This window comes from Oryctolagus cuniculus, chromosome 2, assembly GCF_051225735.1.
Source record: "Oryctolagus cuniculus isolate XC-2025 breed Fujian yellow rabbit chromosome 2, ASM5122573v1, whole genome shotgun sequence".
Taxonomy (NCBI): Eukaryota; Metazoa; Chordata; class Mammalia; order Lagomorpha; family Leporidae; genus Oryctolagus; species Oryctolagus cuniculus.
In genome coordinates this window covers 74,783,849-74,804,562 of record NC_142868.1, presented here as the reverse complement: position 1 = coordinate 74,804,562, position 20,714 = coordinate 74,783,849, and the positions used below count along the sequence as shown (strand labels likewise).

Here is a 20,714-nt window from a genome sequence, read left to right as displayed (position 1 = left end):
CTTGGGTCATCTTCCGCTGCTTTCCCAGGCCATTATCAGGAAGCTGGATTGGAGATGGAGCATTTTGGACTTGAACCAGCACCCATATGGGATGTTGGAGCTCCAGGCAGAGCCTGAACACACCACTGACTCACCATACATACTTTAGAAACAGCCTCTGACTCTTTTTCCTAACAGCAAAGAATTTAGAATACATGTAATTACTGTGTTTTGTTTTAGTTCATGAATGCTCTTTAGCTGTGTCTAATGCGCTGTTTAACTCATTCACTGTGTTTTAAATTTCTATAATTATATTTTTCCAGGAGGTCTGTTTGGTTCTTTTTAAAATCTGTCTGGTTATTTTGTTAGTCTCTTGTTTTGATCCATATTTTGAAATTCGATCTTTTATTTTTATCAACATTTTTTCAGTGTGTTCACTTTAAATAAAAATATGTAGACCTTAATATCACCGTGGAATGTAAGTTTAGATTAGGCAAGAGAATTTCACAAGTACAATAACGTATTCATGGTATATCAGAGTTTGTGTATAATGTCTCACAAACCAGCTTGCTTATAAACTATTAATCACTTCCACTGAGGGTAATTTAAAATTTATGAATTTTACACAGAAAATAATTTTAAAAAACTGCACACATTTTAAAAGTGTTAATTTACCTTTGTATTAGCAGTCAAAAACATGTTTATTTCAAGATGATATTTAAAAGTTACTCTAATATAACAGCAGCAAAAATAAATACTGCAATTACAAAAGAGCTAAACTAGAATCTATAATTAAATCAGCCTCAGGTTTATAAGTGTGATTCTGATATAAACACTACTATGCAGGTGTCTTAAAAGCATGCTGGCTTTTGCCGGCGCCGTGGCTCACTAGGCTAATCCTCCACCTTGCGGCGCCGGCACACCGGGTTCTAGTCCCGGTTGGGGCGCCGGATTCTGTCCCGGTTGCCCCTCTTCCAGGCCAGCTCTCTGCTATGGCCAGGGAGTGCAGTGGAGGATGGCCCAGGTGCTTGGGCCCTGCACCCCATGGGAGACCAGGAAAAGCACCTGGATCCTGGCTCCTGCCATCGGATCAGCGCGGTGCGCCGGCTGCAGCGGCGGCCATTGGAGGGTGAACCAACGGCAAAGGAAGACCTTTCTCTCTGTCTCTCTCTCACTGTCCACTGTCCACTCTGCCTGTCCAAAAAAAAAAAAAAAAAAAAAAAAAAAAAAAAAAAAAAAGGCTTTCGTTTAAACACACACACACATGCACACGCACACACCTCTTCAGTTGTGGGAGGCTGTACAAGGTACAGTCCATGAACTTTAAAAAACAGTTCGAGACAACCAGCTCTAAATACTGGAACACTCAACCAGTTTATGAGGCAGGCAGAAAAAAAAGTGAGTTAACTGAGGTAAATAGGACTCCTATCTAACACCCAAAGCATGTGATATTCTGCAGCAAACTGGGAGTAACTTCAAGGTTGGTCTGCTGTGTTCTGTAGGACTGATTTCATCACAAGAGTTTAAGAAGGGGGCATTAAAATGTGACATTGTGTTAACTTGACTCCCCTGAGTGACCTGGTGGTGCACTAGTCAGGCAAATCAAGCCTAAAAGAAAAAAGGTCAGTATTCAAAATTATTTTCTAAATCCACTCAAATTACTTACTTTTGACATAACATGTAACCTCATTATGAGATGTCTAAGTAAAGGAAGCATCTCCAGCAAGGCCAAGCCAGCATCTCTCCTTCTGAAGTTTAGGTTTCACTCAGAATTCCTGATACATGGAATAGCCCATACCAAGATTCATTGCTCCTAGAGCAAAGCCTTGAGCTGCCACATACATGTGGATCAGGTGCAGGGACATCTTAGTATTTCCTCTGCTTTCCAGTTTGTGTAATCCACATACAACAGTCTCTGCAAAACCTGCCATTCCAATGGGGTCAAATGATGCCTTTAGCTTCTCCAATAAGTTTGGATCCCTGATCTGCATACTATGAAGAAAGAAGAAAATCCATATTGGTTGAAATAATGAGTGCTTGAAGAATCTTCCAACATCGACAAATCTCACATACACTCCAACTGGCTTCTGGCCCAACTGTGCATCTTTTCAACTTTTCCTATATTGTTATTCCATATGCTTGTCTGAGATTTCCAGTATGTGAAGTCCTGGAGGTTTGTTTGTATTCTTTGTTTTGTTTTGTTTTGTTTTGTTTTGTTTTGTTTTGTTTTGACAGGCAGAGTGGATAGTGACAGAGAGAGACACCGAGAAAGGTCTTCCTTTTGCCGTTGGTTCACCCTCCAATGGCCGCCACAGCTTGCACGCTGCGGCCGGCGCACCGCGCTGATCCGAAGGCAGGAGCCAGGTGTTTCTCCTGGTCTCCCATGGGGTGCAGGGCCCAAGTACTTGGGCCATCCTCCACTGCCTTCCCGGGCCACAGCAGAGAGCTGGCCTGGAAGGGGGGCAACTGGGACAGAATCCGGTGCCCCGACCGGGACTAGAACCCGGTGTGCCTGTGCCACTAGGTGGAGGATTAGCCTATTGAGCCGCGGCGCCGGCCCTGTATTCTTTGTTTTATTTTTATTTGCCGTACTTTGTTGAGGGGTGGAAGGTAGATATTCCATCTGGTTCTGTTCTCAAATTCCTGTACAGGTGGATGGAGCTGTGTCAGGGCTGGGTGAGGCTGAACCTAGTACTTAATGCAGGTCTCCCATTTGGGTGGTGGGAACCCAATTACTTGAGCCAGAACCATGAATTGAACCAAGTGCTTCAGTGTAGAACGCAGGTATCCTAACTGGTGTCTTTGCTACTTGACTAAATGACCATCCTAGGCATTTACATATGTTGTTCTGTTGACTCTTTTTATATATATTTGTTTGTTTGTTTGAAAGTCAGAGTTACACAGAGAGAGGAGAGGCGGGGGGCGGGGGGGGGTCTTCCATCCACTTGTTCAGTCCCCAGTTGGCCACAATGGCTGGAACTGTGCCAATCTGAAGCCAGGAGCCAGGAGCTTCTTCTGGGTCTCCCATGTGGGTGCAGGGTCCCAAGGACTTGGGTCATCTTCCACTGCTTTCCCAGGCCATAGCAGAGAGCTGGATTGGAAATGGAACAGCCGGGACTTGAACCAGTGTCCATATGGGATGCCGACACTGCAGGCGGTGGCTTTACCCACCCCCTACGTCACAGCTCCAGCCTCTCTGTTGACACTTAACATGTACATGTAGTGGTTTGTTTATTATGTTGTGTTTTGAAACTTTTTGTTGTGAATTCATATTTTGTTGAATTTAATTCCTAGGAATTTTAGAGGCCTTAAACTGGTGAGCTTTCCTCCAAAGATGGTTTGCATTCATGTATTTCAACATACTAGGGATCTATTTTACTAGGTGGACAAAAGTTTTGCTCACCTGGGCTGCATTAGTCCCTGATGTCCTGCCCAGGCATGGTAGAGTGGTTTCAGCCTTCTTACCTTGAAGACACCTGAGGCTTCACATCTCCGTGGGCACGTGTCTCTCATGACAGCTCTCCATCGACTCACCTTCTTTCATCTCATTCATGTTCATCTGCTTCTGTCCTCTCCTCATTCTCTGCCCTCTGAAATTTCTGTCACTTTCTGCTCAATCCTACCATATTATTTTTAATTTATCCCAAGTTTAATTGTGTTTTTGTAGGAAAGCTCTTAGAGTATCCAGCCTACTGTACTTATGGAAATAGAAAATCTCTATCATAATAGTGTATATACATTTCATAGTTTTCAGTAATCAACTATGATATGGAAAAAATACCCTTATACCTACAAGGTTTACCAATAGCTTATCTTTGAAAGATTCAGCTTCTGATTTCCAGAATGTTAAAATGTAGATAGGGTATCCCCAGTCCAAAACTCAGAAATCTGACATGCAGTGAAATCCAAAACTTTGAGTGCCAATGAGTTCAGAAAGTTTTGGATGTTGGAGTTTTGGATTGCAGACTCTGCAAATATTCCAAAATGTGAAATCTGAAACCTTTCTGATTCTAAGCCTTTTGGAGTAGGGGCATTCAACCTGTACTATTTGAACCTGCCTTCAAAAGACTGCAGTGTCAGTGTGCTGATATTTGAGCATAAGAAAATTTTATATAAAGAAAGAGAACCTTTGTGGTCCAAAAACACAATCAAGGATTGGTTTCATCTTTAAGTATCTCTACTTGTGGGGTTGGCAGCATGGCACAGTGGGTTAAAGCCACCAATTGCAGTGTCATGCCAGTTCAAATGCATGCTGCTCCACTTCAGCTACAGCTCCCTGCTGATGAACCTGGGAAGGCAGCAGAAGATGGCCCTGAGTACCTGGGTACTTGCCAACCACGTGGGAGACCCAGATGAAGTTCCAGGCCTCTGACTTTGGCCCAACCCTAGCCATTGCAGCCAGCTGGGGAGTGAACCAGTTGATGGAGAATACCCCCCCCCCACACACACACACTGCTTTTCAAATAAAGAGAAAAATAAATTCTCTTTTAAAAATCTATAAAAAAAATCTCCACTTTTAAATTTCTGATAAAAACAAAAATATGTGTTTCTACAGAATCTCTCAGAAGGTGCAGAGAGGAGAGTCTGCCCTTTGGTCTTACCCAGTTTCCCCTGAGGTGACTGCAGGGAACAAGTTGCAGAACACTGTACTTAGCCAGGCAGTGTTAGACACCATGGAGGAAGGGGGTTTTTCCCTCTCCAAGCATCAAAAGGTACCATGTCAGGTGATGAGTTGTTGGACACGGCGTTGTGGCATAGCATGTAAAGCCACCACCTGCGATACTGGCATCCCATATGGGCACCAGTTCATGTCCCGGCTACTCCATTTTTGATCCAGCTCCCTGCTAATTGCCTGAGAAAAGCAGCAGAGAATGACCCATTCCCCTCTAACCCATCTGAAGAACTAGCTGAAATGTTTGCTGTGTTTATATACAGAGATGTGACTTTGACGCCTAGCCCTGATTTTTTTTGTGTAATTGCTTGCAGCAGGAGTAAAAGCCTCATAGCTACAGTTTGCAATCAGGGACAAGTTTTCAGCATGCGTAACTCATTTCCCCATGCTATTCACTGTTAATAGTGATAACACTTTAACTTTTGGAAGTGGAGAAATTACCAAAAATTATTGATTGGGGCAAGAGTCAGGAATGACTCAGAGCATAACTCTGTCCCTAAATCTAGATGATGTTGTATCTAACGTGGGACTGTTTCCTACATGTTTTCCCCGACATGTGTACTATTAAAATTAGCCTTTAGCCCAGTGGAGAAGTTTGCCTTGACTTTTTTAAGGTAAGTAGTATCCTTCTTTGGGTGCCTCATTAGAATTCATTAGAATGGATATATTCATTGTGTGTATTCCTCTTTTAAAAAAATGTTTAGGAGTAATTTTTTAAAAAGTAACAGATCTGGGGCGGCGCCGCGGCTCACTAGGCTAATCCTCCGCCTTGCGGCGCCAACACACCGGGTTCTAGTCCCGGTCAGGGCGCCGGATTCTGTCCCAGTTGCCCCCCTTCCAGGCCAGCTCTCTGCTGTGGCCTGCGAGTGCAGTGGAGGATGGCCCAAGTACTTGGGCCCTGCACCCCATGGGAGACCAGGAGAAACACCTGGCTCCTGCCATCGGATCAGCGCAGTGCGCCGGCCGCAGCACGCTGGCCGCGCCAGCCATTGGAGGGTGAACCAACGGCAAAGGAAGACCTTTCTCTCTGTCCACTCTGCCTGTCAAAAAAAAAAAAAAGAAGTAACAGATCTGATATGTTAATTTTTGTGATTGTAGTAACTCAATCCCATGCATTTTAATCATCACGTTTTATACCTTAAATGTATATAATGAAAAAAACTGTGAATATGAAACAAATGGCACAAAACTTTGGCTGTATTTATTAGCATTTATTGCATTTTCTTCTTGTTTCTCAACAGATTATCTTTGCACTCACACAACAGTGTCCTAGAAAAAGGACAGCACACAGATAGGGGTTTGGACATGTGAACTGTAGGAGTAGTCAGTCCTGAGGGAGGCACAGGTGATAATCTGAAAGGATTTGTTTTATTTGGACAATGATATGTTTGCCTTTAAATTCTCATGGTGGATGTCTACGTGCCTCCTTAGTGACTGGCTCTGTTGAGTTCGCTCTTAGGGTACATGAAGCAACTAGGCTGTGAGCTGAGATGATGAAACATTGTTTTCCTGCTTGCAAACAAGGACATTTCCTACAAGCAGGGTTTGTTGAAACCTTCCTGTGAAAGATTCTTAAACAAACTTGGTCTTTGTTGACATCAGATAAATGAAATAGGCTGAGTAGTGAAAGTTTAGGAGTTTCAAACAGTTTATACAAGTTACACCTCTTTGGCAACATTCATAAAATGTTGGTCTTTTAGTGATAAGGAAATAATTGCTGATAGCTTAGAATATTCCCTAATGACTAGCTAGTGGATTCAGTCTACATACACTAGAGTTTTTAAAAGCATATTTCTAAATACGCAGAGAAAATGTAATGTAACTGCAAGGACTGTAACCCTAAAAAGTAATACTGTTTAGAAAGAAGAAAAAACAAATACAATCAAAATCCTAGTTAGAGAACAATGGTCAGAGTGAGGAACAAAAAGGGTAGACATCAGAAGCATTTGTTATGGCTGCCATGGGACTTGAGAGGTTCAGATTTACAAAATCAAAGAGGGGACAGGCATTTGGCACAGCCATTAGAACAGTGCCTGGAACACCTACAACCCCACATTGGAGTGCCTGGGCTTGAGTCCGGCTCTGCTTCTGATTCCAGCTTCCTGTTAATGCACACTCTGAGAGGCCACAGTGATGACTCAAGTAATTGGATCCCTGCCACTCTCCTGGGAACCCTGAATCCAGTTCCCTAGTACTGGATATTGTGGGCATCTGGGGAATATCCTAGAAGGTGCTGGATCTCTGTCTCAGCTTTTCAAATCAATAGTAAAAATAAAATACAAAAGAGTAAAGTAAGTAGTGTGAAGTTGTGGAAAAAATTCCACAGAAATGTGTGATTTGAAGTTATGTGAAATACTTTTAGGAAGAAGGTGACCAAAAAAGAGAACCTGTGTAGTAGCAATACTGCAGTACTAAATCCAATTTTGCTTTTCTCTGCAAAAGAAGAATGGTCAGATACCTGACCAGAAGGAGAGAACAAATGACCATGAGCAAACCTGAAGCCCACATTGATGAGACAGAGCCAAGTGGTTTTAAAAACTAGTTTGGTGCAAGCATTGTGGCTCAGTGAGTTAAAGCCATGGCCTGCAGCACTAGCATCCCATGTGGGTGCTGCTTCAGTCCTGGCTGCTCCACCTCCAATCCAGCTCCCTGCTAATGAGCCTAGGAAAGCAGTGGAGGATGGCCCGAGTCCTTGGGCTCCTGCACCCAAGTGAGAGACCTGGAGGAAGCTCCTGGCTTTGGCCTGGCCCAGCCCCTGTCATTGCAACCATTTGGGGAGTGAACCAGCAGATGGAAGTGCTCGTTCTCTCGCTCTTGCTCTCACACTCTCTCTCTAACTCAGCATCTCAAATATTAAAAAAAAAAAAAAGCCTAATTCAGGGTCAGGTCTGGATATTGAGATCTCACTGGTAAAAGAATTTGTAGATAGGTGTGTGGAGTGCCCATCTCTAATTTTGGAGGAGGAGCTCTGATGTATGGAAGAGGAGGCAGAAGCAAGGAGGGAGAGGGCTGTCCTTATTGTCCAACTGTAGACCAGTGTGGATTCTGCAAGCCTCAGATTGAGGATGTGGACACTGCTCACCCAGCAAAATTCCAGCAATTTGTGGTATGGACTTGGAAAAGAAGTAGTTGATCCCCGAAAGGCATCATGATTTCTCCAAGAACAATTCATGCCTAACAAACCCCACATCTTTTTACATGATTATTAGAATGATAGATTTGGGAAATTTAAACATATACTGTCGGGATTTCTGCAAAGCATTTAACAGCATTTTGCTATCATAATCTTCAGAAAAGGTTAATAGGAATGTCAGTTTCTAATTGGTTTTATGATATATGCAGAGTGTTGATTAAGGTCAGTGTCAGTTAGGGGGGATATTTTTGGTGGCAGGCCATTGTACTCTGCCTGTGGCTGTCAAGTTTAACATTTCAGGTCCAGCACCATGGCTCACTTGGTTAATCCTCCGCCTGCGGGACCGGCATCCCATATGGACGCCAGGTTCTAGTCCCGGTTGCTCCTCTTCCAGTCCAGCTCTCTGCTGTGGCCCGGGAAGGCAGTGGAGGATGGCCCAAGTGCTTGGGCCCCTGTACCCGCATGGGAGACCAGAAGGAAGCACCTGGCTCCTGCCTTCGGATCAGCGCGGTGCGCCGGCCGCAGCGGCCATTTGGGGGTGAACCAACGGAAGGAAGACCTTTCTCTCTGTCTCTCTCTCTCACTAACTCTGTCAAAAAAAAAAAAAAAAGTTTAACATCTCTTTGTATCAGTGAGTCAGGTTTAGATAGAAGATAAGTTTATCATGTTTGTAGTGACATAAAGGTAGGATAGTTAATACATTGATGGACTTGTATTACAGTGTGATTCTTAAAATGCTGGATTTTAGATTTAAAAAACATCAGTAAAACCCAAAAGAATTGAGGAGACCTCTCCAAAAGGACATGAGGTTTTAACTGACTGCAAACCAAATTTGAATCTTTCATTCATTAAACAAATGTCTACTGCACTCTGTTTTATATTTGAAAAGCTATGAGGACACTGGAGATGCAAAATTAATGAAACATAGGCTTTCATTTCAAGAAACTTAATAGCCTAAATGAGTATTAATTTCCTAAAATTGTCATTAATATATCACAAATTAGGCAGCTTAAAATAGCATAAGTGTACTGTCTCATAGTTCTGGAAACTAGAAATCCAAAATCGATAGCTGGCCTATGCTTCCTGTAAAATCTGTAGGGGAGAATCCTTCCTCAAGCTTCTGGTCATGGCCTTCAGTCTGATGGCTTTGTGCTTATAGCTGATTTGCTCCAGTTTCCATCCCAGTCATCACCATGCATTCTTGTGTGTCATGTGACAATCTCCTATGACATTAGTCATATCAGCTTAGGAACTACCATAATAACCTCATCTTAATTTGATGACATCCACAAAGACCTTATTTCCAACTAAGGTCACCAAGTAGGATACCCAGTTTAGGATTTCAACATATCTTTTTGGTGAACACAATTCAAACTATAACAAGGAGTGAAACATGCTCATCCAAATTCTTACCTGTGATTGTGGTAAATATAGGATGTGATTGTGATAAACATAGGATGTTAAGGCCATCTGACTACCACATCTGTCACTCCATTGATCGCCAGGGTTGATTCGGCTGATCCGGATGGGTAGGCAGGTGTCCCCTCCCTCCCTCACTGCTCCATGTGCGTCCCTTCCGAAGCTGCATACTCAGTTGACAAGAACAACCTTCCCCTCTAGAGGAGGACCGGTCTTCGGTCAAGGGTATACGAGTAGCTGCGCTCCCCTTCTAGAACCTCCAAACAAGCTCTCAAGAAAGGGGATATAAAAACACATGATGCTGTGAGAACAAGTAATGCAGTCCTAATAGTTTAGGTTTAGGGAGTGTCTAGAGTGACTGGGAGCTCTCCAAACAATGAAGAGGAGTAACTTTCCAGCAAGGAGAAAGAATGGTGCAGAAAGGCTTCAGCCGATAACAGGCTTCCTGTTCTGAGGAAGTTAAAAGGAAACCCAGTGTAAGTCAAGGGTAGTAGGAGGAAGCAGAAGATGGGCTGAGAAGACAGGAGCAGACCCAGCAGAGCTTTGCATGGGATGTTGAAGCAATTTGTGTGGGCCCTTAAAGAGTAAGCAGAAAGAATTCATCAGAATATGTAGGATGAAGTAAAGTCATAAGCAAATTAGACTCTATACTTGACCACACCAGGGGCTTTGTCTTCTTGGGAGTATCATTTGCTTTCCCAGATTTCATTGTACTAGAGAAGTCTTGGGAAGATGGCCATTTGGACTTATTTGAAAGAGAAGGTTTGTCTGTATTTGATCTTGAGGCAGAATTAAACCATTGGAGGGGAGTTATAGGAGGAGCGCTCCATGTGATGAAAGACCATCTAGCAGGGGAAGCTCCCTAGGGAGGAACAGGATAACTTGAAAGTTAGGATTCTCCTGGTACATAGGAGGTGGCCACCCATTAATGAAAGGAATCCTCAGCAAAACGAGATGGGAGGTGATTTCCTTGCAGGCACCCTATGAGAAGTAGCCACTTGGGTTTCAGTTGTGTGGTTAAGATTTCTAAATGATATCTACCATGTACTATATAGTTAAAAATTAAGGGGTGAGAATTTGACCTGGTGGTAAAGATGCTAGCTGAGGTGCCTGTGTCCCTTATCAAAGTGCCTGGGTTCGATGCCTGGCTCTGCTCCTCCCCGAAGCTTCCTGCTGATGCACAGCTTAGGAGACAGCAGATGAGGGCTCAGATATTTGGCCCCTGCCACTCATGTTGGGGACTTGGATTTTGACTCTCTGCTTTGACTCAACCCAGTCTTTTTAGGCAAAAATTTATTTTTTTTAATTAAGAGAATACTTGAAAATGAAATCCACTCAGGGACTGTTAAGTAACTGAATGTACTGACAGACATCCCAGGAGTTTTTCTAACAGTCTGCTGCCCCTGCTCAGCATTGCTTGTCTTCTCCACACTCTGCTGAGACAGCAGGAATCGCCCTGAACCTCCTGTCTCAGTTACAGTCCTCTTTTCTCTCGGCCTCTGTTCCCTCAGCTGCTCCTGGTGCGCTTGTTCTATCAAGCTGGTTTCTAGGAATCAACTGCCAAACATTTATGTTAAGCCAAATACATCCTCTTTAGAAGTGATGGTATGTGAATGTGTACATTCTGTTGTGCTCCCCCAGGGCAGGGAGGAAGCAAGAGGGGACACAGTATAAGCAACACTGTTCATCCTCCTCAAGGGCCAGGTGACCCAGTCTCTGCAGGCCGCATTTCAAGGCGGCACTGACCAGCTGTCGCTCCCCCTCTTCGTGGAGGAACGACACTAAACCCTGCCTAGGCTTCATATCCGAGTCACGGCACCAATATGTCGCTCCCCCTCTTCGTGGAGGAACGACACAGGACCCTGCGCTGTTCTTTCGTCTGCTCGGCCCTCCCCGGGTTTGCTGCTGGTTCTTCCCGGGTTGGCTACTATCCCTTCCACCTCCGTGGAAGGGCAGTTCCCCCTGGCCACATTCCCCACTTCCGCAGGGGAGCGGCACACCGCCGGCCGGCTCTTCTCGGGGGCTGCACAGGTGTTCCTTCAGCTAGATGTTCCCCTTAGATGTTCCTGGTGCATGCCGTCTCTCTCCTCCTTTATAGTCCTCCTCCGCCAATCCCAACTCGGCTGCCCACACGCCGAGTACGCTGCTCTCCTCCAATCAGGAGCGAGTCCTACAGTTTATTGGTTGAACTGGAGGCAGCTGTGTGGAAGCTGTTTACTTCTCTCCCAGCGCCATATTGTGGGAGAGCAGATGCATAGAATAAGTCTTAATTCCAGTAACTCAGTCCAGTCCGGGCTGCTCCCCACAGATCCTCCTTTCTTTTTATTTTTTGGCGTTGATACGCGCCTGTCTTCGGTGTCCCGTGGCACACACTCTGCTCTACTTGCTAGAGTTGCCACAGGTTCTTACAAGTCCTATCAATCAGGCAAACCGAATCCGGGTCCTCTCTTCGCCATGTTGTGAGGAGGTTTTTAGGCGCTGATGCGTGCCTGTGTTCGGTGACCTGCGGCTCATACTCTGGTCGAGCCGCCTGCTGGCGCTTACCGCCTTAATCAGGCAGACCGAATCCAAGCTTTCTCATTGCCGTATTGTGGGGGAGACTTATTAGTGTTGGTTCGTGCCTATCTTCGGTGATCTGCAGCTCATACTCTGGTCGAGCTGCTTGCTGGTGCTTACCGCCTTAATCAGGCAGACCGAATCCAAGCCTTCTAATTGTTGTATTGTGGGGAGGCCTTACTGATGTTAATTCGTGCCTGTCTTCGGTGACCTGCGGCGCATAAGCTGCTAGCCGCCGCAGGTGCTCATCGCCTCACTTAATCAGGCAGACCGAATCCAAGCTTTCTCATTGCCATGTTGAGGGGAGGCCTTTCTATTTCTCTATTTCTCTATCTCCGGGCATTCCTATTTCTCCCATTTTACTTCTATCTTCCAGCATTCCTATTTCTCTCACTTTACTTCTAAACTTCTGTTTCTCTTATCCCCGCGGCTTCCCGGCGCCTCGCCCTGCCGGCAGCTTCACGGCTCCGCGCAGCTTCCCGGCGCCTCGCCCCGCCAGCGGGCTCCGCCCCGAGGCTGCTTCTCGGCGCCTCGCCGGCTCTGAGCCGCTTCAGCCTCTCTCATCTGCGCGGCTCGGCTTTGCGCGCACACTCCGCGGTCTCACACTTAGCCCAGCGTTCCCTATGTACTTGAGCCCCGCACGCTCTGTCTGCGCGCGGCAGCCTCCGCGAGTCACACAGCGTAGCTTACGTGTCCGCCACTAGCATTCAATCTAAGTTCCCCGGGCTAGCCTGGCGAATTCAACCCAGCATACGTCTCCGCCCCACGGTTTGGCTTCCCGTCCTTTGCTCCCCAGGCTAATCAGACGGATCCCAACCAGGCTTACGTTTCAGCTTCTGGTTTTAACTTTTCGCCCCCTATTCCCGGGCTAACTTGAGAATCCCAAAGTGGCTTTCGTTTCAGCCTCGGCCTGCCCCCCGCGGCTTCAATTTCCCTAACATTTTTCTCTACCCGGTATGTTTCCCCAAGCTTTCCTCCAACAATACTCCTCCCTCATTTCTCCTGGCCTCTCCCCACAGTCCGCATCCGAGTCTGTTTGTTCTAACTTTCACTTTCGCTTTCGACCTTAGAGATTTCTCCCAGCTTCCCCCCGTAGTCCGTATCCGAGTCTATGCCTAGGCTTTCAATAGCTTCTTCCAGCACCCTTTTCGTCCGGCTTTTCCCTAGGCTGTTTGCTAGTCTCTCTCTCCGATATTTTCCCAGTTCTTCCCGTTTCTTCCCTCCTAAGTTTGCTATCCGTCCTGGGTTTCCTATCCGAGCTAGGTTTCCTATCCGAGCTAGGTTTCCTATCCGTTCTAGGTTTCCTATCCGAGTCACGTTTCCTATCCGAGTCACGGCACCATTATGTCGCTCCCCCTCTTCGTGGAGGAACGACACTAAACCCTGCCTAGGCTTCATATCCGAGTCACGGCACCAATATGTCGCTCCCCCTCTTCGTGGAGGAACGACACAGGACCCTGCGCTGTTCTTTCGTCTGCTCGGCCCTCCCCGGGTTTGCTGCTGGTTCTTCCCGGGTTGGCTACTATCCCTTCCACCTCCGTGGAAGGGCAGTTCCCCCTGGCCACATTCCCCACTTCCGCAGGGGAGCGGCACACCGCCGGCCGGCTCTTCTCGGGGGCTGCACAGGTGTTCCTTCAGCTAGATGTTCCCCTTAGATGTTCCTGGTGCATGCCGTCTCTCTCCTCCTTTATAGTCCTCCTCTGCCAATCCCAACTCGGCTGCCCACACGCCGAGTACGCTGCTCTCCTCCAATCAGGAGCGAGTCCTACAGTTTATTGGTTGAACTGGAGGCAGCTGTGTGGAAGCTGTTTACTTCTCTCCCAGCGCCATATTGTGGGAGAGCAGATGCATAGAATAAGTCTTAATTCCAGTAACTCAGTCCAGTCCGGGCTGCTCCCCACAACCAGCTGCCAAAAGCACACTTAAAAGGAGTTGCACCTTCCTGTGTATCTCTTGATACTCCTTAAAATCCCTTTCATCCTCTCTCTCACTTCTCCCTACCAAGGATGCCATTTCTTACTGTTTATATAAGTAACTACACTTGCTATTAAATGTTTATAAGCAAAGAAACCCTCAGGATCTTTTGTCAAGAGAATTGTTTTCAGTAAAGTTAAAGGACCATTTAAACTTTTGATTGATTTTAAGAAGTGACTGATTATGTAAATCGTCAAAATTCCATTTGTTTAACATTTTATTTTTATATTAAAGAGGGTAAGACATTTTCATCAGCTGGTTCACTCTGCAAGTGCCTATAGCAGTCCAGGCTAGGCCAGGCCAAAACCAGAGGATTATGACAACCCACTGCATATCTCCCCTATGGGTGGCAGGAACCCAACTATTTGAGCCGACACCTAGTGCCTTGCAGAGTGCATGCACATTAGCAGGAAGCTGGAATCAGGAGTGGAGCAGAGACTGAAACCCAGGTACTTCAGTATGGAATGCCAGCACCTTAACCCTAGACCAAATGTCTCACTTCCATAAAGTTCTTGAAGTACCCATTTATTATAAAAATTGAGACAAAATCTGATGAAAATGTTTTGGAGAAATTGTTTATGGTTACAGCATATTAATAAGTAGAACAGAAATGTGACAAGAATGACAGACTTCAGTTTGAAAGACTTAATCATTTCAGATTGTTCTAATTTGTAAAATTGTTCCTAGTTTGCGTATTTTACATACACATTTTTTATGCTCTGAATCATGATGATGTAGAAATGGTACCCGTTTAATTGCTTTCTCTAAGCACACAGTAGGAATGCTTTAAGTTTAGTTGAAGCCAACAGGAACTTGGAAACTTCCTTGAGCCAATAGCAGTGTTTCAACAATCTGCCAAAGTGCTAACTTTGAAATTCTGTGGTCACACAATGTTTCTGTATTTTAAGAACAACCAAATTGGAACATGCTTTTCAAAACTGAAAATATAGTTTGGAAAATGAACATTTTTAAAGAAATGGCTTTTCAGCAAAACCAAAAACCATAAATCATAACTCAGTATCCAATCAGAATTTATGAACTTGGAAGTAAAAATGAAATGTGAATTCTTGTTAAATTCCTTTTCTGCCACAGTATGATGGAAGGAATGTTGTCTAGGATTTCAGCAAAAGTGGTTGGGTTTTAAGTTAGGTAGCTGTCTGGGGAAACTTGTTTGGATGGCAGATTGAAAAGGGCACTTTAGCTGTGTTTGGAAAGAAAATGATTAAAGGAAATGAAGGTGTCGTCTCTCAGTTCTTTACCTTTAGACAAAAGAGCTTTCTTACACTTGACCGCCCCTCAGAGTCCAGGCATATCATCACAGCGTCCTTAATCTGAAACTTAGCTACTCACTCAAAAATAAGTCAAGATTTCTTCCTGAGCAGTAGCTGTTTAGAAAGACGGCAAGAGTGTGAGTTCTTCTGGGTCCTCTGGTTTTCCTTGGCATCCTGAAATTGGCCCCAGTTTGTGTGGACGGTGGATTCAAAGAGGAATGGGGGCTGGCATCCCATATAGGTGCCAGTTTGTGTTCTGGCTGCTCCACTTCTGATCCAGCTCCCTACTAATGGCCTTGGAAAAGCAACAGAGGATGGCCCAAGTATTTGGGCCCTTGCCACCCACGTGAAAGACCTGGAGAAGCTCCTGGCTCCAACTTGACCCCGCCTTGGCCATTGTGGCCATCTGGGGAATGAATCAGCAGGTGAAAGATTCACATTCTCTCTCTCTCTCTCTCTCTCTCTCTCTCTCTTTCTCTTTCTCTTTCTCTTTCAGATAAGTAAATCTTTAAAAATATTTTAAAAAGGAGAATGAAGATAGTATTATTAGTCTTAACACTGTTGTGTGTGTGTGTGTGTGTGTTTTTTTTAAGGTTTCTTTGAGAAGTTACACTGAACGAATCACCCTCGTGTGAAGGTGAGAAGTTTGGATGCCTGTTACTGCAGCAGGGGCCACCTAGAATTCAGCAGCATTTACAGGATTACTGAATTGTGGCAAGATTTACTCCACAATAGTCAAATATTTAGATTTAAACTTCAGTAATCTAGAAACCCAGTCCCTTAAAATATTTTGTTGCATGAAAGTGTCATCACAAATATTACTGTTTTCTGACAATTCAGAGAGCCTGTCATTTTAACTGTATGGTAGATGCATACATTAAAGTGTGCATTTATTTTTTTCATTTGTAGAATGGGAATATAGTTTTTTTAAGATTTATTCATTTATTTGAGAGGCAGAATTACAGAGAGAGAGGTCTTCCATCTGCTAGCTCACTCCCTAAATGGCCACAACAGCTGGAGCTGGGCTGGTCCAAAGCCAGAAGCCAAGAGCTTCTCCTCGGTCCCCCACATGGATGCAGGAACCCAAGCATTTGAACCATCTTCCACTGCTTTCCCAGGCCGTTAGCAGGGAGCTTGATTGGAAGAGGAGCAGCCAGGACTTGAACCTGCACCCATATGGGATGCCAGCACCACAGACAGAGGCTTAACCTACTGTGCCACAGCGTTAGCCCAGGAATATAGTTTTAAGTAGTAAAAACAGAGATGGAGCGAACTCTGTTTTGCACAAAGTTATATTGAAATCCATCTGATGCAACTTGGTTATTGCTTTTTATAAACTATGATCTATAAGCCATATACTATTTGAACTTTAGGATCTCAGTCTTCCACTTTGATTTAGAACTTACTTTGCCTCTTCTCCCTTCTGAACTTCTCCCTTGCTACAGGTACCTTCCCAACAGTATCTAAGTATTGTAAGTCTCCTCTTTATAAAAAATCTCCCTCCCCTCCATGTACCTCTCATGTCATCTGCTTAAGAAAGCCACCTGCATATGCTCCCTTCATTTCCCCTCCTCTCATCACCTCAGTCCATTGTAGCCTGGCTTCCCCACCTACCTCGCCATGATACAGAAACCTCTCTCGTCTAGGTCACTGGACTTCCTTGCCACTGAATCCTAAGAGTATACTTCATTCCTTTTTCAAAGCACCACCATGAGGCCGGCGCCATGGCTCACTTGGTTAATCCTCTGCCTGTGGGACCAGCATCCCATATGGGTGCTGGGTTCTAGTCCTGGTTGCTCCTCTTCCAGTCCAGCTCTCTGCTGTGGCCCGGGAGGGCAGTGGAGGATGGCCCAAGTGCTTGGGTCCGTGAACCTGCGCAGGAGACCAGGAAGAAGCACCTGGCTCCTGGCTTCGGATCGGCGCAGCGCCGGCTGTAGCGGCCATTTGGGGGTGAACCAACGGAAGGAAGACCTTTCTCTCTGTCTCTCTCTCTCACTGTCTATAACTCTGTCAAAAAAAAAAAAAAAAAAAACCCACAAACACCGCCTGACCCTGATGACTACTTTCTTGAGAAACTCAGTCGCTTTTGTGTTGGACCATCTCCTGGTTCCTTCTACCACTCTGGCCTCCTCTTCTGTCTCCTCTGTGGGCACATACTCAGGGCTGGGCCAGGTGAAAGCCAGGAGTCCTGCACTGCATCCTGGTCTCTCACATGGGTGGCAGGGGCCCAAGTCCTTGGGACATTTTCCACTGCCTTCCCAGGGTCATTAGCAAGGAGCTAGATCAGAAGTGGAGCAGGCAAGACTAAAACTAACCATCACGTAGGATGCCAGCATAGTGGCTTAACCTGCACATGACACCGGCCTGCATATCAGTATTTTGATTCCCCCTATGATATCTGTGCATTTTATGACCATCTCTATTCTAGTAGTTCTCAGCTCTCTGTCATCTTCTGTGCTGTCCTGAGCTCTGTTGAGAGTACATGACAGTTCCCCACATACCTGCAAATCAGTGGTCATAAAGAACCTCCTTTGTTTTGCTCCTTATTTAACATGAAGAGCACACACAGACTATCCAGCAACTGTGCCTCCAAAATCCAGTCTCTGACTTTTGTATCCTTTGCATCCTTCTCTTCCCCACTTCCTATAGCCTAGGGAAGCTCACAGTCCCTCTTGCCTAGATTACTGCAGTAGTCTATTTACCTTCCACTGTAACTCTGGTCTTGATCCTTCTCATTGCTTCCCTACAGTACAATCAGAATGGTTTTCCCAAAGTCTATATCTGGCTTAAAGTCCCTCAGGGACACTGCCCTAATGACGAAATTTAGGTTCCTTGCGTGACCTTGGAACCCCTCTGCTTACCTTTCCTCACCAGTATCCTTTCCCTCATCCCAGTAACCTGGGTTTACAGAATTGCCTTCTGTTCCCTTGCACTTGCCAGTCCTCATTTAAACACTTAATTCCCACCATCCTCTCCTGCCCTCCTTCCCACTATACATTCACATGGCTGGCTCCAGTGCATCCTTTATTGCTCGAATTAAACAGTGCTCTCTGTAGGAAAGCTTCTCCAACTACCTGAATTCCAGTCAAAGGCTGCTTTTGGAGCCTCCATATCCGTTGTGCACAAGTGTTTGCTGTGTGATGTTATAGTGGCTTCATCTGTGCCACTTTGTCCACACTGAGTACCATGAGGGAGGGATTTTGGCAGCTTTAATGTATGGTTGTTTCAGTGCCTAGTAGAGAGCACTGCATTATTTGTGGAATAAATAAAGCCGCATCTTTCAACAACAACCAAAAAACCCCCTGATGGGGCTGGCACTGTGGGTAATGGGCTAAGCCTCTGCCTGTGGCACCAGCATCCCATATGGGCTCAGTTTGTGTCCCAGCTGCTCCTCTTCCTATCCAGCTCTCCGCTATGGCCTGGGAAAGCAGTAGAAGATGGCCCAAGTGCTTGAGCCCCTGCACCTGTGTGGGAGACCCAGAAGAAGCTCCTGGCTCCTGGCCTTGGGTTGACTTAGCTCCAGCTATTGCAGCCATTTGGGGAATGGGCCAGCGGATGGAAGACCTTCTCTCCTTCTCTTTGTCTATAATTCTACTTCTCAAATAAATAAATAAACACTGACTAACATTAAAGTGTTAAGACACAGATGTTGAGGAATTTTTCAGGTTCAGAAAATGTAAAACCTTTTGTCCAGTGTAATAAAGCATTCCAGTCTCCTGTATCCATCTCTCCATTAGATAAACAATAATCTACTATTATCTCATTCCTGTGATTCATTGGCTCAGAATGTTTGAAACCTTGGTGGTAAGTATTCTTGACCCCTCATTTACTGCTCTGTTTACTGTGCAGGGTACCTTCAAATGGATTTCATGTATGGCTAAAAGGAGAACATTTTCTCTGCTGGATGTCCACCTCTTTGCAGTTGAAGCAAAGAGAAGGACTGAGGCTTGTTAAACTCTCCGAGTACCTTATGGGAAAAGTAAGCCAACTTCAGCTGTTCTGTCAGATAATCTGCCCTTAGAAAGAAGGGGAATTATTGGAGAATGTAACAGAAATAACAGGTGGTAGCAGATTTGAAGAGTCAAAAGAAAAAGAACCTAGCAAAGCAGGCCTCCCCAAAAACACTTTGACCTTCATTGGTGGGTGCTCCTTTTAAGGAGCAGAGACCACTCAAAATAGCTTAAGTGTGCAGGAGGTGTGTCAGAACCATCCAGGGGAATCTCACACACCCAGCATCAAAAGTGCAGTAAGGCCTGGGAGAAGAGAGGTGACCCACTCTTCCCACTGTTTCTCTGCTGGGGCTGCAGATTTTTTCATCTCTGCTTTCCCGAGTGCCCGCAGTGCACCTTGAACTGCCAGCTGCTTTGTTTCTGCATCGTGTCAAACTGGCCCCCAGTGTGCCTGACTTCAGCCTGAGCCCTGGATCAGCTGACCGATCTAGTCGTGTTATTCAGAGTTTCACGAAACTCAACTGAGTGTACACAGCCTTTGAATACTAACCCCTGAGTCAGGTGTCTTTTTCTGGCTTGGGCGTGGGAAGGCAGTGCCCAGTGCTGTGAAAGGGCAGATGATCTTGAGAAGGGGTGCGAGCAGCCAAGCTGCGACAGGACCCCTAATAAGGTGGTCATTAGCCTACGGGCCGTGACGGAAGGCGTGAGTCACACATGCTGGGTTTCATCCCTGGCACCACCACATGCTGAACTGTGATGCTGGCTAACAGTTCTGCACCTCAGTTTCTTCATCTCGACTCTGAGATTAATAGTTCTGATGTTACAGGGATATTGTGAAGATTCGGGAAAGAATGGAAAAGGTCCTAGATTCATGTCTAGCACACAGTAAGTGCTCCACAAGCCTTGGCCTTTGTTAATCGTAGCACTTGTAGATTAGTGAGGAGTGTAAAATAACTTCGGAAAGGGCATCTCCTGATGTTTGCAGTAATGTGTATAGGATGACCAGGCCCAGTGGCCTGGCAGGAGGAAACAGGTGGAACTTGCTGGCACTCAGAGTGATTTAGGAGCCCAAGACCTTCTGGGGATGGTCTCTGACTGGCGCAGGAGCGTGCCATGAGCTTTGTGCTGGCAAAGCTGTCATGCTGACTGGGTGGCTCTTCTGGTTACTTCGCATTCTTCATTTCCCCTTCTTCTTCAACCCTGAAAGGACGGTTTTCTCATTCTACTTCTTCAGAGCTTAATTTCTCAGAAGACGCATAGAGAGAATGATGTGGGATAAAAGATAAACACAAAGGGTAATTATTCAGCCTTAATTAGTGAAAACAAGCGGCAGCAAACCCTTGTGTTCAAACCCAAAACCTTTATTTTTCTGGAAAACAAGAGCACATTTTCACATAGAAGCACATCTCGCTTATACTTGTCCCAAAACTTATTTTTTTTCCAAATCAAATTTTGGATGCAGAATTTGTTTTATGCACTGCAGCTATTTGAAGCGGACAACTGGATGTGACTTGTGCTCTATTTATGTTTTTATTAAAGTTAAGTGAATTCATATGTTTTGAAGCACCAGTTGCCTTTGCAAAGCTTTCCAAAATTCAACTGTTTATTTGTCGGATGTCCTTACGCAGGAGGCTTGTCTGTGTCTGGACTGTGCATCAGACATTTTGAAGTAAAATGATTTTACTTTACTTCCCAGCAGTACTGATTGACTATAAAAGAGAGAAAATATAAACATTAACTACACCAATGATTGTATAGAG

The 20,714-nt window shown here is 45.3% G+C and overlaps 1 protein-coding gene and 1 pseudogene across 7 annotated transcripts in view; one reads left to right on the top strand and one right to left on the bottom strand.

Moving 5' to 3' along the window:
* Positions 1-20,714, top strand: part of SLC7A2 (solute carrier family 7 member 2) — an 88,208-nt gene that overhangs the window by 29,251 nt on the left and 38,243 nt on the right. The window contains exon 1 of one of the 7 annotated variants that reach the window (XM_051842593.3): positions 5,138-5,265. The exons of the other annotated variants lie outside the window; for them this stretch is intronic. The gene's annotated coding sequence lies outside the window, so the exon portion shown is untranslated. Of the gene's footprint in view, positions 1-5,137; positions 5,266-20,714 lie in introns of those variants that run through there. 7 annotated transcript variants of the gene reach the window in all.
* On the bottom strand, positions 1,680-2,001 carry LOC149127837 (HIG1 domain family member 1A, mitochondrial pseudogene; annotated as a pseudogene).